General features: G+C 35.5%; 2 long non-coding RNA genes across 5 annotated transcripts; one reads left to right on the forward strand and one right to left on the reverse strand.

Annotated features, from left to right (window-relative positions):
- Positions 1–1,343: 1,343 nt before the first annotated feature.
- Positions 1,344–7,319, forward strand: LOC131308152 (uncharacterized). The gene is made up of 2 exons (XR_009194345.1): positions 1,344–1,764; positions 7,093–7,319. It is a non-coding gene; the product is annotated as an uncharacterized LOC131308152 (long non-coding RNA).
- A 3,581-nt stretch (positions 7,320–10,900) lies between these two features.
- On the reverse strand, positions 10,901–18,068 carry LOC131308150 (uncharacterized). Of its 4 annotated transcripts, XR_009194340.1 has the most exons (5): positions 17,884–18,068; positions 17,677–17,752; positions 14,606–14,705; positions 13,889–13,953; positions 10,901–11,234 (listed from the first exon to the last, which is right to left on the reverse strand). It is a non-coding gene; the product is annotated as an uncharacterized LOC131308150 (long non-coding RNA). The 4 variants fall into 4 exon arrangements; XR_009194341.1 differs by lacking the exon at positions 14,606–14,705 and having other exon boundaries at positions 17,884–18,063; XR_009194342.1 differs by lacking the exons at positions 13,889–13,953; positions 14,606–14,705 and having other exon boundaries at positions 17,884–18,057.
- Between the last annotated feature and the right edge of the window lie 568 nt (positions 18,069–18,636).

Here is an 18,636-nt window from a genome sequence, read left to right on the forward strand (position 1 = left end):
TCTTCATCTTTACTCTAGCTAATCAAATCTTTTTTTTTGTTGTTGTAACAATATACTCAATTTATGAGAACCCTTGCTTCCTTGATATAATATTTCCCCAACTATATACTGTTGAAGTCATTTTTTTTCTTACTTTTCTTTTCTTTTTTTTTACCAGAACTAAATATATACCTATATCAAAAAGCGATTGGCCGACGTAGTTCAAAATAAACACATGGTTCGATTTTATTTATTTCTATCATTTTGATTTTATTTATTTCTATCATTTCTAGAAATTTGTCACGATACATCGGTTCCTTTCATGAGAACCATTGTTGTGTTATGTGAGCCAATGTATCTAACCATTCCGTTCGTAGGTAGAATCTTGAAACATCATTATTATAGTGTTGTCAACCTTCAATTTTGATAACTAAAGAGTCTTCAATTAACTTGATAGTAGCTACTTCTGCTACCCAAACTCAAAGCTACTTGCAGATCCATTCGCATTTATATGAACACCTTAACCACCAAAGCATTAGACTTAGGCCCCTCGAGATATAGAGATACTGACTTTGATGCCATTTTTAATAATGGGTTGACCATCCTCCAAGTGTTTCTGTAATAACTCCGATTTTTAGTAAATAAAAATTCGTTAAATATTTGAATTCCTTTAATTAATTCTTGGATTGCTTTATAAATTCCGTTTTACCTTCTAATAGTCCGTCACAATTAATTTCATTCTTTGTAAAAAAAAAAAAATGAATTACTACACATCGGGCTATCTAGCAATTTTCTAAAGACAAGTGAGCTTATATATATACACTTGTATATTTACTTAGTGACAAAAAAACTAATTTGTAAAATTACATTTCTTGGCAAGAAATCCTACTTGCAAGTCTAATTAATTCCTAACTAACTAGTTGGGCCAATCCAATTACTTTTCAAGGCTAGTTTCATCTAGTTGAACCTTATGAACCCTCCTAATTCCTAGGTGAACCTTTTCACCCACCCTTGAACCTTATGAACCTTTCTACACCCTAGTTGAACATTTTCAACCCTAGACTAGGAAATCATTGCACTTTCATGACTAGTCATTTCAAAACTTTATTACTCATCATTACTTCTGCCAAGAATATCTTTTCTGATCGTTACCTCTTTACCCATTGAATAATAGTTCTTAGGGTAATTTTTATCCTTTGAGAAAAAGAAATAAGACTTCCTATTGTCTACAAAATAGTGCTACCATGTACTTGTCTAATCAAGACCAAGACCAAGACCAAATTTGTTCTTCCAAACAACCATGATTATGTATTATCACATCAAGAAGGCCATGATTCATCTTCATATCTTTTTCTTGGTAGAGACCCATAATTATTTTCTCAAATTTTAAATGTTTAATATGTATTTGGATTGTCAAAGTATGGATAATGATGTAGATATGAGTTGGGTCAATGTGAGATGACTTGTAAGTTGTGGGAGTTGACGTAAAACAATAGGAGTGGAAGGGTGTAAGTGTTATATGTGCTATATAAGTCAAAAAATTGGGCTGGGAAATCACTTTCCCTTTTATTTTTTTTCTTCCACGCTGTCTTCTTCTCTCTCTCTCTTGGCTCTCACCTCTCTCACCTTCTTTCTTTCATTTCGTCTACTCCGAATGAGATTTTGAAAAAATCCCAAGTACTAAAGTTGTTCTGCGCGACGAGAGCTTCCTATCCATCCAAGAAAATTCATGATCGGAACACTTCGAAGTTTCCTTCATGTTTGAGCATGCTTCTAACCTTCGAGGTAGGGATCTCCTGCCTTCTTTACATTTTTAAGTGTTAGTTTTATGTACAAGAATCAAGTTTGATCATCTATTTTGAGTCGTGAATAAATCTAGTGATATATGCTGAAAATTTTGTGGGTTCTGGTAATCTATCTTTTTGGGGCCCTTCTGCTAGGGATAAATTTTTGGTGTCTCATAACTATTAAAGTATGTTTCAATATGAAGATTTCGGTACCAAGATCAAGGAAAACCGATAATCACACAATTAGTTATGGATTTTTGAATATCGACTGTCACTTGGGTGTATGAGCCTGTGCGTGGCTGTCTTCTTTTAACCTTCTAGATATGATGAACAATTTGAGAGGCTTTGGGTCTTTTACAGGAGTTGCATATTAAAGTTAAGAATAGATTGGCGTTGGAATCAAGTAATACGGTTAAGTATACATTTCTTGGTGAATTTCTAAAGCAGGGTTGGTTAACTAGTGCGAAAATGGTTGCGAACATGTCTTTCTCTTGATGATTGGGTAAATTTCCTCCCGTTTCTGAACCTGGGATTTTTACCGAGTTTAGTGCTTGTAGTGGTGAAATGTTTGGCGTTGCTTTCAATATTTTTGGGTTTAAGATGAAAGAGTTATGATTTTTTCTAAGAGAGTATGGCAAATTTGCACAAAGAAATATGTGGTACATTGTGTGCCGGGACTTTTGGGGGGTTTTGGAATAACTAAGTTTTAATCTAGGGATTTCTCTCTCTCTCTCTCTCTCTCTCTCTCTCTCTCTCTCTCTCTCTCTCTCTCTCTGCTTGTTTATGTGGTAGTTTAGCAGATTATTGAGTGTCTAAACCCTATGCTTGAAATGAGTGTGATTTGGGAAAACTTGAAACAAATTTTACAAAAAAAGCCATAGAAAGAGTTTGAGCTTGTCTATCTTCGAATACTCTTGTTTTGATGTTGGGCTAGTATGTGGGTTTAATTTAAGAGATGTGAAAAGTTGATTTTGTTAAAAGGGTATGTTCTAGTAAGTGAATTGGTAGAGAGAAAGTGGTCGTTCAAGAACCCAAGGTGTATCCAAGCCTTTAAAAATATAAATGTGATAACAGAAAATGATATTGGCAATGGTAAGCCTAGAATCTACGAAAAAGGTGTGTGAATAAGTGTGTGTGTGTGAGCTTTTCGATGTCCGGCATGATTAAAGTTTCACGTGTATTGATGTGTCGATATGCAAGCAAATGCTTTGATGTTAATGTTATTTGATTGATGAAGGTATGTTGTGGATTTCCTACATGAAAGAGTTGGACTTAGGTGTTCTTATTGTTATAATCGTGAAGATTGTATTATTTATGCATAGTTAATCTTTGAGTTGGTTTGATTGGTGTGTTTTGTCATACATCGAGACTGGGAAAAAGTGAAACGCCCCAATTTTTTGGACACGTTAATTAAATCATTTTAATTGATTTAATAATTCATAAAACTGATTTAAGAAGTAAAATTTTATTAAACAGAGTTTAGTAGCAAAAATCTCAAATACTAAATTCAAAACTACGTAATTGTTTTACAACTCAATACAAATAAAACATGGTTTGACAAAAGTGATAACACTTTTGGAAATTTAAATAACGTTACTCCAAATTAACAGAGCTTCTAAGGGTAAGGCATCCAAGGCTCGACAAACTCCCCTTCCTCAGTTGGTCACACTAGTACTAATCATCTTGTAGAGGATTCTGTTCTTCGGTCTCCTGATTACCTGGCATGAAATGCCAGCCCAATGGCACTATAATGAGTTTTGAAACTCAGTAGATAAATCTTACCCATTAACCCTTACATTACAAGTAACTGCGTTTATAATAAAAAAACGTAAGAATTGAATAGCACAGAACTTGTTTCATTATATAACCATCAATTTAAATAAATATCATATTCTCAACTTTGATAAAAAAATTCCAACACCTCAGTGATCAACAGATTCCAAAATCATAATTTCACCAATCACACTATGCATGTCCTACTAGGCTACCCTCCATAACGCGAGGTCCTAGTAGGCTACTCTCACAATTCTAGGACCTTCAGGCTGCCTTTACAATTTTAGGTCCATCAGGCTGCACTCAAGGTTCCGCTAGGCTACCCTCAATACCTGAGGTCCTGCCAGGCTACCCCTGAGGTCCTGCTTGGCCACCCTCACAATTCTAGGTCCATCAGGCTACCCTCAAGGTCCTGCTAGGCTACCCTCAATACCTGAGGTCCTGCTTGGCCACCCTCACAATTCTAGGTCCATCAGCCTGCCCTCAAGGTCCTGCTAGGCTACCCTCAATACCTGAGGTCCTACCAGGCTACCCCTGAGGTCCTGCTTGGCCACCCTAGCTACACTGGGTCTTTTAGGCTGCCCTCAAGGTCCTATCAGGCTACCCCCGATCACACGAGGTCCTGCCAGGCTACCCCTGAGGTCCTGCTAAGCCCACAACCTTTCATCTGTTACCTTTTTCCTTTAACCATGATAACATCTCTCTAAGTCCATAATTCATCCAATGCCCCTAATGTCCTTTCTATGTTCTCAATTCAATCGACAAAACAATCATTCAAATGACGAGTAAACATATCATAATATCATCGCCTACACAGGATAATTGAACCACCGCGCACTCATTTCCAGTGAGTTTAAGTTCAACCTAATCTCACAATAATCTTGATACATTTTCATAACAAAGTAATTGCAGGTGGATAAATAATAACAATTCAGGGCGAATCAATGAAACATAACATTATTGATAATTCAAAAAACAAAAGAATTTCACAAAGTATTTGAATTTGTCCTTGTGATTTTTGGGTTTTATTAAGACATAAAAATATTATACTTTGTATTTTCCTTTTAAACAAAAAAATTGTATATATACAATTCTTTCTTTTCTTTTTCTTTTTTTTAAAAGGTTTTTATAGTGTAAACTAATCCATTAAGGCCAAACTCATTCTCATAGCCCTTCATCAGTTCATCGCCAAAACTTTGACATGCCACTTAAATTTGGTACTTAATAAACTATCGTATTTTCTCATGTAATTTATTTGTTGCATGTATGTATCATAACACTTGATTAATTAAGTAACTCTAGATTTCAAGACTTCATTCTTGTTAATCCACTACTAACTGAAATTCAAACATGCAAAACAATGAGAATTGGAACAAAACAGATCATAACCGAGAAAGTACAAAGAAAGGCCAAAATGAATTTGTGGGAGCGGACCAACAGTGGCATCCGTGAGGTAGGAACGTGGTGGCTGTAGGGCCCAGGCACGATGTGTTCGACTTGTTCGAACAATATTTGTTAGTTTCGATTTCACTTTGCATGGGATTGATCCAAGTCACGATTTTATGTCGAAACTATTTTAATATACTTAGAGTTAATGGGTAAAGAAAAATCTACCTTGGTCCTTTGTGTTCTAGCTACGATGGATGAAACCGGTAATTTCGAAAGCGAAACTTGGTGGCCACAATGCAGGAATTTTAGTGGTCCTCCTTTTTCTTCCTTCTTCTTCTTTCTTTTGCTTTCTTCGTCTTCTTTTTCTTCTTCTTGTTCTTCTTTTTTTTTTTTTCCTTTGTTCCTTTCTAGCACTTCACTCTCGAGAAAAATAAATAAAAATAAATAGAAGAGGAAGGTGTTTGTGTTCCTTTGATCTCTCTCTAGCTCCTTTTTCTTTTCTATCAAAAATAAGGATGGAAAATAATATTTTGAGGAGTAGTGGCCGGAGAGAGGTAGGAGAGTAATTGTTTTCCTCTTTCCTCCTTATCAGCTGAATAATGGGGATTAAGGTGTGGGTTTCGTTTTTTATTTATTTATGAAAAGCAGCAATGGAATTTAATTGTGGAGTAATAATAGGGAGGGATAAGAAGTTGTTTTCCTCTCTCCTCTCTCTCAGCCGAATCAGATGGAAATGGGGAGATGGGTTTATCCAGGGGAGTAGGTTAGAGGGGAAGTGTGGTGTGCAAGTTTGGAGGATTAAGATGGAGGTGATGGAGTGTGAGAGGGAAATGGAGGTTTAGTTTCAATAGGATTCTAGTTAGGGTTTAGATAGGAAGCGTAAGGGATGAATGTATATCTCTAAAGTATAATATATTTAGAATACGATTTTCTAAGTAATATCAATTATACACATAATAATGTATTTTAATTAATTAATCTAACTAATTATTGAATTAGTATTTAACATTTCATCAAATTTGTATTTAAAAAAAAAATAGGGCCAAAAAAAATAATAATAATTCCGGGTCGTTACAAAAAGTGTTTGATGTTGATGTTATTGATTGATGAGATTAATCGATTGTAGTCCAAGGGTTATAATGGGGAAGTACTGCAACGCAAGGGGTGATAATGTAGAAACTCAACTAATGAGTTATATTTTACCGCAACGCAAGGGGTGGTAATGCAGACGGAAGTGCAAGGGGTAGAAATGCCGAAACACAACCATTAGGTGATGTTTATTGTAACGCAAGGGGTGGTAATATAGAAGGTTGTGAGTATTGATATGTTGATTTAGAATGTGAAGTTTACACAGAACGAAGCACTCATGTGAAAAACTATGAACTTTTAACCTGAGTTGGTGTCTTCGATGGTTTGAAGTGTCGTAGCTTGCTTTCTTCCTTCTTATAGACTTCCTAATGTGGTAATTTATTTGGTATGGAAACATATTAATTTGATGCCGTAGATATGATAGTATCTATTGTGAAAGAGTTACACTGGTATTGTAATTTAAACTTATAATGGTAAACTGGAAATTTGATTGAACGGTATTCATGTGCGTATAGGTGGATAATTCACACATGTTGATGATGAGAGGAAAACAAATAGACAGAATAAAAGGGGACATAAGGGAGGACACCATAAAACTTAATTGAAGTTTGAAAAGATTAAATTAGGTGGACGTGTGAGTTCTTTGATGACACATTGAGGTTAATGTCCTTGTCCAAATTGTATTTCACTTCTTTGTGTAGTAGTGTGTCGATTTAGATGCAAGTGTGACCAGTAAAGTGGGGTAACAAAGATAAATTGGTTTGTTAAAGAATTCGGAGTTGTCTCTTAGTCATTGGAATGAAAACGTAGGAGTATGTTTTGAGTTTGGTAATGACAACCTGAGTTTATTTAAGATAGAAGTGGGTGCGTGTGCGTGTGCAGCTGAGAGTGTTAGTATTGGAGAAATGGAGTTAAATATTTTTTTCCAACATGAGTATGGTATTTTGTGTTTCACTTTTTGACAAAACAAATCTACTTTTGGAAAATATTTTTCCTTGATATTTGTCTTCATTTCTGCATATAATTTAGGTATGGATATCTCTACGAGCTAGTATAGCTCACCCTATCCTTTTAGGTACTCGCCATGGTACTTAGCTTGGATTGCATGGAGTTCACATTGAGACGTCTCTTGAGAGCTTCATTGGAATCATTAAGGAGTTGTTTATCATATAGTCTAATTCACGTTGTGTACTTTACCCGCAATTGAAGGTTGTACCTTTTGGTTTGAATATATGTAAAGCTATGTATAAACTCCTTTCCTTAATTATTGTGAAGCCCTTTTAATGGAAGATGTTTGGGAGACTTTATGTAAAAATAAATAAAAAATTTAGAGAGAAGAAGAAGAAGAGACTTTGATTCTTTGTTTGGATTGGCATGACATTTAAGGGTAAATATAGTTGAGAGAAAGACTTTTGTTGGTAGAAAATGTATTATTATTTTATTGAAAATCGAGGACGTGACAACTTGGTATCAAAGCATTTAGGTTAAAATACTTTGAGACCATGGGGAGACACTTAGTCTCATGGGTCTAGCGTTTGCATTTGAGACATGAGTTGTGTGTGCTTATGTGAATATCTTTCACCCATGTACATGGCATTGCATATGCATTCGTGTAGAGCTATATAGTGTCGTTGACCTGGGAAAAATTGGAGGCTTAACCTCATAGTGATGTGGTGGTTGATGGTAGTTTCTCTTCTCCAACTATTGTATTAACTTGAAATTGCATGCCTTGCGTATTGTAGGAAGTTACATATTTGTGTGATTGATGCTACATGGTTATGCTATGTGATTGTTACGTATTGATGAGTGTTATGTGCATTCCGTGTGTTCATTTATATTTTACACTATTATGTTTGATGTTTGATTTGGTGTTACTCTAAGTGGTGAAGTTGAAACTTACGGTGTATCCAATATGTGCATGCTAGGTAAAATGTCGATTGCTAAAGGTGACTGTATTTCTTGTGTGAAACTCATTTTTCTAAAACTTTGAGGATCTACTTTCGGATATTCAGTTTGAAGTACATTTGGCCACCGTGACTTCAAGATTGAATATCTAGAATAGAAGCTCTTTGAACAAGATAAAAGAAAAGGATTTACCTGCTGCTATTGAGTTGGATACCGACAGATGATGTGACGTGATAGTTAAACATTTGTTCTTGCTTTTTGACTTCATGTATTTGGAATATGGGAGTACTTTTGAAGAAAAAAAATTTGTGGTTTTAGAAGAATAAAGAAGAAAACATATCAAATCAGACCTTATTCTTAAATAGTGTACTAATAAGCAAGATGATATTCAAATTTTCTTTTTACCATAAAAAGATAAGTTTAATTGAAAAACTTTCTGTATATGCTTATCAACTAGTTTGAAGAGGTTGTGACAAGCATGTATGTTTAAGTGACTTCACTTACTTTGTCTTCTGTGAATACGTGACAGTGAAGTAAAGTGGTCAAACATATTAAGAATTAAAATGCTTTCTATTACTTTCATGAAATTAAGTTGGTACATATATCCTTGTTATTAAGTGATGTTAGAGTGTGATTTGATGATATTATTTAATTAACTAGAACTCTAGTGTGAATTAGTGGTTGATTTTAGTCTCACGTTGACTCTACACTGAAGAAAATGTTGAAATAAAAAGTTAAGCCTTGAAAAAAAGATTGGATATATAGGGACGTGATGAGGTTATCCTAATTCGAGAATTTTAATTGCAAAAGAAATGAAACGAGGAAAAGATGAAATAGAAAGAAATATTTGGACTTATTGTCATTGTGATTGATGTAAGTTTCTTGAATCGGGATTTCGAGGTGGTAGACTCGTTGTGTTCTCTTGCTTGGTGTGTTGTTACATATCTAAATTGTTGCATAAATTAGTTGATTTGGTTTATCAAATTTCGAGGACGAATTTTCTTTAAGGAGGGTAGAATGTAGAGACCCAAAATTATTTTCTCAAATTTTAAATGTTTAATATGTATTTGGATTATCAAAGTATGGATAATGATGTAGATATGATTTGGGTCAATGTGAGATGACTTGTAAGTTGTGGGAGTTGACGTAACGCTATAGGAGTGGAAGGGTGTAAGTATTATATATGCTATATAAGTCAAAAAATTAGGGCAGGAAAATCACTTTCCCTTTTATTTTTCTTCTTCAACGTTGTCTTCTTCTCTCTCTCTCGTCTCTCACCTCTATCACCTTCTCTCTTCGATTTCCTCTACTACGAATGAGATTTTAAAAAAATCCCATGTACAAAAGTTGTTTTTCGCGACGAGAGCTTCCTATCCATCCAAGAAAATTCATGATCGGAGCACTTCGAAGTTTCCTCCATGTTCGAGCATGCTTCTAACCTTCGAGGTAGGGATCTCTTGCCTTCTTTACATGTTTAAGTGTTAGTTTTATGTACAAGAATCAAGTTTGATCATCTATTTTGAGTCTTGAATAAATCTAGTGTTATATGCAGAAAATTTCATGGGTTCTGGTAATCTATCTTTTTGGGGCCCTTCTGCTAGGGATAAATTTTTGGTGTCTCATAACTACTAAAGTACGTTTCAATACGAAGATTTTGGTACCAAGATCAAGGAAAACCGATAATCACACAATTAGTTATGGATTTTTGAATATCGACTGTCACTTGGGTGTACGAGCCTGTGCGTGGCTGTCTTCTTTTAACCTTCTAGATATGATGAACAATTTTGGTGGCTTTGGGTCTTTTACAGGAGTTGCATATTTAAGTTAAGAAGAGATTGGCACTGAAATCAAGTAATACGGTTAAGTATACATTTCTTGGTGAATTTCTAAAGCAGGGTTGGTTAACTAGTGCGAAAATGGTTGCGAACATGTCTTTCTCTTGATGATTGGGTTAATTTCCTCTCATTTCTGAACGTGGGATTTTTATCGAGTGTAGTGCTTGTATTGCTGTAACGTTTGGCGTTGGTTTCAATATTTTTGGGTTTAAGATGAAAGAGTTATGATTTTTTCTAAGAGAGGTAAATTTGCACAAAGAAATATGTGGTACCTTGTGTGCCGGGACTTTTGGGGATTTTGGAAGAACTGAGTTTTAATCTAGGGATTTCTCTCTCTATGTGCTTGTTTATGTGGTAGTTTAGCACATTATTGAGTGTCTAAACCCTATGCTTGAAATGGGTGTGATTTGGAAAAACATGAATATTTTAAAAAAAAAAGCCATAGAAAGAGTTTGAGCTTGTCTATCTTTGAGTACTCTTGTTTTGATGTTCGGCTAGTATGTGGGTTTAATTTAAGAGATGTGAAAAGTTGATTTTGTTAAAAGGGTATGTTCTAGTAAATGAATTGGTAAAGAGAAAGTGGTCGTTCGAGAACCTAAGGTGTATCCAAGCACTTAAAAATAGAAACGTGATACACCACAACAAAAAACACATTCGGTGACATGAAAAAATGCCACCAAATGTCCAAATTTTGTCACCTATTATCTTTGGTGACACAAGAAGAGGTGTTATTGTATCCATGACACTGAAAGTCAATGGTGACAAAATTATAAAGTTGTCACAGAATGTTGTCAACAGTGACAAGAATTTGGTGTCACCGAAGACAAATTTTCCGTGACACAGCTGTCACCGAAAGTAACAGTGACAACAATATGGTGTCACAAAAGAGAGATTTTCTGTGACAAATGTGATTATGTCACAGATAGTAACAATGACAGCACTATGTTGTCATGGAAGAGAGATTATTCTGTGACAAAGATTGTCACTAAAAGTACTAACCATGACAAACGATTGTGTGTCACCAATAACTTTTTGTAGTAATAGACACACAACAGTGACAATCTCTTTTGTCACCAAAAAGAGGACTTTAGCAGCAATACAATTTATTTCATATATTGTTTTCAATTTATTTCATATATTGTTTTCACCTGCTTACAAATTAAATTTCAGATTTTTATGTATCTTATAATTCAACTTAGCAAAACTTAAATTGCGAAGAAGCAAAATATCATTCAAATCAAATATCCATTAAGTCAACATTGATCATCCAACTTCAAAACATTTCAAAACATTCATCCTCTAACAATAACCACTTCAAATTTAACATTACCAAAACTACAAAACATCCATATCCAAGAAGAACTCAAAACATGTGTTCCATTTACTCCATCTTGGTTAGTTTCCAAAAATAACTACCAAAAAGTCTTCAACTCCATCTTGGTTGGCTTCCAAAAAGCAACTTCATCTCCTTACTTACCTTTACAAAATTGCAAAAAAAAAAAAAAAATTATATATGTAACAAAGTCCAACACATGGACACGCTCCGGACACACTTCAGACACGTGTCCGACACATGAACAACATTAATTCAAGTTTCATCACACTTTTAAAGCTTGATTCCAAAAAGCACGATAATTAGATTGTACGTAAAAAACAAATTCAATTAAACCATGTAAATCACTTCTTTTTCAGGCACAAATGTTATGTTTTTCACAACAGACCGCGTTGGTGAATGTTTATGAAGACATGACATTCAATGTTTTTAGATTGATTGAGACGTGAAAGAGACCAAATATGTTGATTATATCCAAATTGGAAGGCACCAATAATTTTAATCCATCATACGAAATGCTGTCATGAATAGAAAAAGAGTAGTTCAAGTAGATGGACTAACTGTATGACACCTCAATGTAATTTTTCCTTAACCTACAGTGTTTGTTTAGCAGAATTTTGCTTCTAGATATGTTCAACAATGGAAAGGGAAAACTAAACAACAAGAAGTGGATGCTTCATTAGACACATGGATTTTAAAACTCCACTGATGTCAGACATGCCAAAGAATGCCCATGTTTCACATATGTACATAACTGATATTCCAGTGATATCAACCTGACAGAGGACAAAAAACTTGGGAGTGTATATACATTTATACAGTTCATAATGCTTAGTATAGCTGATTATACCTACTATGTCATGCAATTGACTATGGAGACGCAGATAAGTTGACAAAAGCTCATTTGTCCTGGAAATAGAGTTTGTGTATGTTAATCGTCAATTGTCTTGACAGTGTAAGAGCATCTCCAATGGGTTGCTATATAATTGCAAGTCGCCAAGGACAAATTATACCAATTCGTCTCACAAATTCTCCTCTATTTGTGAGCTAATAAATCCTGCCAAAAAGTAGCATTGCCAAGTCTTGGCAATCCCATTGTTGCCACCTCATCATCAGTGGCTATGATTAAGCAAGATGTGATCCAAATGGGGGAAGGAAGAATGGAATAGCACTTGTGCCAAAATGGCATCTCATGTGACCATTGTAGTGACGAAGGCAAAAAAAGGGTGACTTTTGGCACGTGCAAGAACTGGCAATTAGCATTGCTATCTTGCACAAACCAATGGAGATGCTCTAAATGATGTAATATAGTTCAGGTCATGTCACATGTGAATATCGGTGGTTCCATGTCTCTGTCAATGCTATATATTGTAATTGAACACATTTGCACAAAATGGTTTGCTACTGAAGAATCTTGGCCATTCTTAATCAAGGTTTAAACTTCAAACAATGCTATCTTTAGTCATAACAGAACTGGAAACATTTCCAGACAAGTAGGAAACAAACGACTTAAAAATGCTACCTTCAATTCCCATTGAATCCCAAGTTCATCAATTTGTGCATGTTATTGCAGCAAATACCTTTAACCAAGACAGATTAAAAAATTGTTCCAAGTAGAAGCGTCAAACTGTTGAGTTTAGCATATATACTGACATACTACTGTTATCTTATGCTTTATAGTTTGCAGTGAACCCAAGAAACATATACTTCGTTGTTGTGGATGCATGAGTAAGATCAAAAATCAATCCGTCATGTACGTTTTCAGCTAGTGTGGATAACAGACGACATAAGGTTGACTCTTTTGGGAACGAACAAAGGCAGCAATCGAAAGGATCTAGAAAATCATTCTCTTTAACAGTCTATTGCTAATATGTGTATTACCATTCTCTTAACAGTCTAATGCTAATAAGGTTGACTCTTATCAGAAATTATTTTGGGCTGACGAAACTTCCAGGATAAACTATAATTACTTTGGAGATACTGTTAAGTTGGACATGTTCTACATGATGAACTACAAAGTACCATTTGTAGCATTCACAGGCCTAAGTCATCACAAGCAACCGGTCTTGTTTGGCTGTGCTTTACTTCTAAATGAGTCTGATTCCACTTTTGTTCGGCTAATCCAGACTTGGCTTTATGTAATGTTTGGACACTTCCCCATCTCCATTACAGTACCCTGATTGGCTCATTCAGATGGCTCATGGTTGTTGCACAAATATTGCCTAGAACTACTCACCATTTTTGTAAGCGAAGCATATTCCTAGAAACTCAAGAGAAACTGGCTCATATATATATCAGACACATCCCATTCGAAATGGAGTTCAACAAGTGCATTATGAGACCGAGACAGTCGGTGAATTTGAGTCATGCTAGGAATCACTCCTAGAGAGATACTACCTCTTGGATAATGAATGGCTTCAGTCACTCTACAAGGCTCGTAGTGGGTCCCAGTTTACATGCGAGATACATTTTTTGGAGAGTTGTATAGAACGAACACTGGAATTGACTCTGTAAACTTGTTTTTTGATGGCTATGTGAATGCAACAACCACTCTACAGTTCCTAATTAAACAGTATGAGAAAGCTGTAGCAGGTTGGCATGAAAAGGAATTGAAGGCTGACTACGTACGCCTATTTTGAAGACACCATCACCCATGGAAAACAAGCCGCAGACATTTACACGAAGAGAGTATTCATGAAATTCCAAGAGAAACTAGTTCAGACCCTAGCTAATCCTGCTATACAAAAATTGAAGAATCTGGAACAAATTACTTCATATTAAGGCATTGATATACTCACAGTGGTTGCTAGAATTTATATGCGTTTCGGCTTGTGGGTAAGCTTTCACGGCCTCAATTCAAGCCCTATGAATTTACCAAGATACAAACAACCGTCAACAAGCTATATCTAGTATCACCGTGCTCTATCAATAAACATAATTTCAAGCAACTGCAGTCATCAAGAAATAGAATTTCAAGCAACTCTTGTCAATATTTTTTCACCTAAAAAGTCAAGAATAATACAACCTCCCCTTTATAAAAACATTTAGACCAAAATCATGATTTTCAAAGCATTAAAATCAATCCTAAAGAAGATAAAATGAAACAATTAGGTGCAGAAAGTGACTGACTGTTACACATCATAAAACAGCTGTTTGCTCAACACTACAGAAAACAGCAGAGCATTGAAAGTAGTAGCAGACACATCCAAAGCAGCATAATATTCAAAGCAGCTCAATAGCAGTCATAGCAATTTCAGAACCAGCAGTATACAAGTTACAAAATACTGCAGAAACAGAAAACAGCAATGCAAACACAGCACACAGAACCAATGCTGCTCATAGCTTCCAAAAAACCAAAACAACTGAACTAGAAACATAACTAAAATCAAATACTGTTCTGGTTACCCAAAGACCAGCATGTCTAAATCAAGGATTCAGAACCAAATTATAAATAGCTGGACAGTATGAAACAAATGATATGCCCACAGAAGAGCTGGACAGTATGGATCAAATACCGTTCTGATTATGACTGTTTTGCCTCTGCATTGTACCTTTCAGCAGTAAAAGCTAATGCACTGGAAAAGGTTGAATCTGAGCTTCTTGACCTTGTTGAGGCTTCAAAGAGAGGTCCTTCATTTGCTCAGTTCATGAAATTTTGAGGCATTCCAGTGCAACTGTCTTTCATTATTGCTCTCTCATAAATTTTGAGTCAAGGGAACCAGTTCTGGAAGAAACTCATCTACTTCGTGTAGATAGATTAGTCTATTCTCAACATGGTTCACTGCTTTCTTTGTTGACACTTTTGTTTATATTATTGCTCTACTTGTTCAATTTTGCCTTCTAATTATTAAATTATTTGCTTGGAGCTACTGGCAGTTCATGTTAACTCCTAAAACTACCATGAATCAAGAGTTTCTAGTATAAGTTACCATACAGGAAGAATATTTTTTCTGTTTCCATAAAGAAGGTTCATGTCACATGTCTCCCTCATTTGACAAAAGAAAATGCCAGAAGCTGGTGAACCCAGGCATCCAAAATGCTCATAAGGCACAATCTAAAGTTGTGGATAAGAAAGCAAACGACAAACAAGCACAATTCAAAGAAATAGTCTAAATTACAATGTACCACGACATACCAACAAAGAAAATTTTAAGTCATTAACAAAGTACCATTTACTGAAGGATGAGAATTATTTTATAATTCCTCTAGCATGCTTAGAACACTTCTCGACAAACAAGAATCTGGAACCAAGACTCAAGACTGGGAAACATAGTTGTAAAACTCTAACATGAGGAACTTTTGAAGTTCTGAGCAGTAACAGGGCCAAAAAAAAAGGTCGACACGGAATCAGCAAATGAAGTTTGAACACACCCTTCTAGGTTTTACCCCTAAAATCTACAAGTTGGATCTCGAGTAGGTGTTCATAATCCGTAACCATAATTTGCTCCACTTCGAACCAAGAGGGAACAACAAGTCTTTGGCTATGGAAGGCCATAACCAATGTCACCAACATAGGATTTTTGACATGGTAAAGTACATTTCTGACTATGTATGAAGTGGTTCCCCTTTCTTTGGACGCCGCATACAACTCATCATAACTCACATGAAGAAGAACAATACACTTCTTAATATAGAAAAGCAAGTCCAAGCAACCACTCACTCCCATAGGCACAACTCGATACACCGATAGTAAGGTCCATGCACCACTTACTCTCTCATAGGCACACAAACAGTGGTACCATAATAAAATCCACACATTCATGGTAATTGCCTCCAAAAAATATACTTAAAGAACTATCCAACAATTACATGTCACACAAACTAACTCTTGATGAACATAGTAAGATACTGATCTTTCACTGGAATACATGACTCAGCCTTCGACGCGAAGTAATGTTTGCAAATCGTTTCCATCCATGGCCTTTGGACTTTCTTAAAACCCACTTGCATTTATTAACAACAAAACAAAGCAATTGATTGACCCAAATATGACTTAGACAACCACTACATTAGGAAAAAAGTTACCTTTTCCCTAAGATAAAAGCAGGAATAAAACAAGAAAACAAGACAATAAAACGAATGTTGGTTACTGACTATATACTCAATAACCTGTCATAAACATGTACCGAACAAACAAAACTTGCAATGAAATTAAAACTGAAAGAAAGCATAATCAAATAGCAACAACAATTTATATAACATACAGCACCATATTAAAGAAACTGACACAATATATCTTACATAAAGCTGATCAATCTCTCAAGTGAGAGTGAACTCAGATACAGATGGTAAAATTTTCATTCATTACTCTGTCTTTAACTTTTCTCTTCCTGAGGCATCATAACTCAAAGGTTTTAAAGCATATATATTCCAATTTGGAACTTTTCTGATCCCAAAATTACAAGTTTCCCACTTCACCCCAAATTGGAAAGATTTGAAGATAAACCTTTCGATGTTATGACTGGTTCACCAACTCTTTCCAAATTGTAGAAAGACAGCTGACTTTGCATCCGCATTAACAAATTAAGTCCATTCTATTTGCAGATTCTGACTTCAAAATTTCCAAATTTCACCACATTCAAACTTTTTCTGAACTTTTCATCTAGCTTTGAACCAATTAAGGTTGGTCATCCCAATAGGAGTTCTGTAATTTTTATCTCAAACAGGACAGTGCTGGTGTAGCAGCACTACTCTAAAATCAAGCAGACCTGTCTGCTTTGTATGAAGTAATACAAGAAAAAATAAGTTTTTGAGTGTTGCAAAGCATAGGAACAAGATTTTTTTATTTTTCATAAGGAACTCAAACGGAACCAACTTGGCACCATTTTTTCTCAAATGGTGGTTGAATTTGAGCCTTTATGCGCCTTTTAACATACCATCTTGCCACCATAATTTTCAATGTCTTCTATATTTTAAGACAAGAATGATAAGAAATATGCCAGATAGATGCGAAGCAAGATAACCAGAAATGGGCAAAACAGATATTGCACAAGGGCACTAGCGACCTTATGTACTCAACTTTTGATTCCTCTCTCAATTATATTTTCGAGTAGTGTGAATGATTAGTTATATAGATTCCATATCAATATTTCATAATTCTAAATGCTAGTGATATAAATAGATACCCATGTGGATTCACACATTTCGATTAGATAGCAGAAAACTAAAAAACTATTCTAACATTATTTTAAAAAGGGGAATCATAATATTAAACTCCCTCTAAATTTCAGCTTTCAGCACTTAGTAGTAAAATACAGGGAAAAAAATTTTGAAAGTGAGGAAAGTACAAAAGATTGGTGTAGGTATAGATTTTTTTATAACATCTTGCTATCACCATTGACAATAGGGTTAAACAACAACCAATCACGTTTCTGTTTGCAGATTAAAAAAAACAACCCTAGGACCAAAGCCTATTAGAACATCGCCACACTAAAAAATCAACCAAAGACCAGATTTCGATCCCTCTACAGAAACTGACAAGATTTGGAAGCTTCCGATTCGAACTTTAATCAACAAATTTGAATTAAAAACTCACATGCAAAACAAAAAATCTAAGAAATCAGAAGATTGGAGAGTGGAGGAATACCAGAACTCACAGAGTGTGGTGGTGGTGTTGGCGAGTTTAGGCTGGTGAGGAACGGGGTGGAGATGAGGTGTGCTGCCTTCTCAGTGAAGATAGAATCAAAAAAAAAACATGTTACACGAAGTAAGAGAGAGATCGAGCGAGATAGAGACATTTTGTGATGGAGAGAGAGAATGACGAGGCAAGATATTGAGAGGGACAGCAAAATACCTGGGTTGATCGGAGCGACGGCCGCAGGTTTGTGGTCGGGGTCGCCATCGCCGTTGCTGCTGAAAGTCTTCGTTTTGGAATGGGGCTGTGTGGCTGCGGGAGTGGAGAGACGGGAGTGGAGAGAGGCAGAGTAAGTGGAGAGAGTAAAGTTGGAGTAAAATTAGGTCTGGTTTTTCAATAATGATTCCACACAAATGTTTTTTCACATATCATTGCACATATTTTTGTGGGGATCATATCGGCATCCCACAAAATAATTCAAATTGCTCATTTTTTTAAAAATATTTTTTGGAAGATTCTTGTAAAAAATCAATTCCAACAGATATTAGTAAGGACTTCCACAGAAATCGTAGGGATAAACAAAATGATTCGTCCTACTAGTTCTGAGAAAACCCTCACCGATATCTGTTGGAGCTGATTTCTTATACAAACCCTCTCACAAATATTTTAAAAAAGATTAGCGGTTCAGATCATTTTGCGCGATTCCGATATGGACCCCACAAAAATATATGGGCGTAATGTGTGAAAAACATCTGTACAAGTAGCATGGTTGCTTGTTTTTGGTGACAAGAAAAATTCACGTCGTTTTGAATGAAAAAAAATTTATTTAACTTTTTATAAGCGCGCCAAGTTATTACCAGCCTGGGAGGGGCGAAAATTCGGACCTTTCAGTGACAACCTTGCGATTGTCACCGAAACTTGTCTTCGGTGACAAATTTTTAGACCTTTTAGTGACAACTTTACGCTTGTCAC

Source organism: Rhododendron vialii, chromosome 11a (assembly GCF_030253575.1).
Source record: "Rhododendron vialii isolate Sample 1 chromosome 11a, ASM3025357v1".
NCBI classification, from domain to species: Eukaryota; Viridiplantae; Streptophyta; class Magnoliopsida; order Ericales; family Ericaceae; genus Rhododendron; species Rhododendron vialii.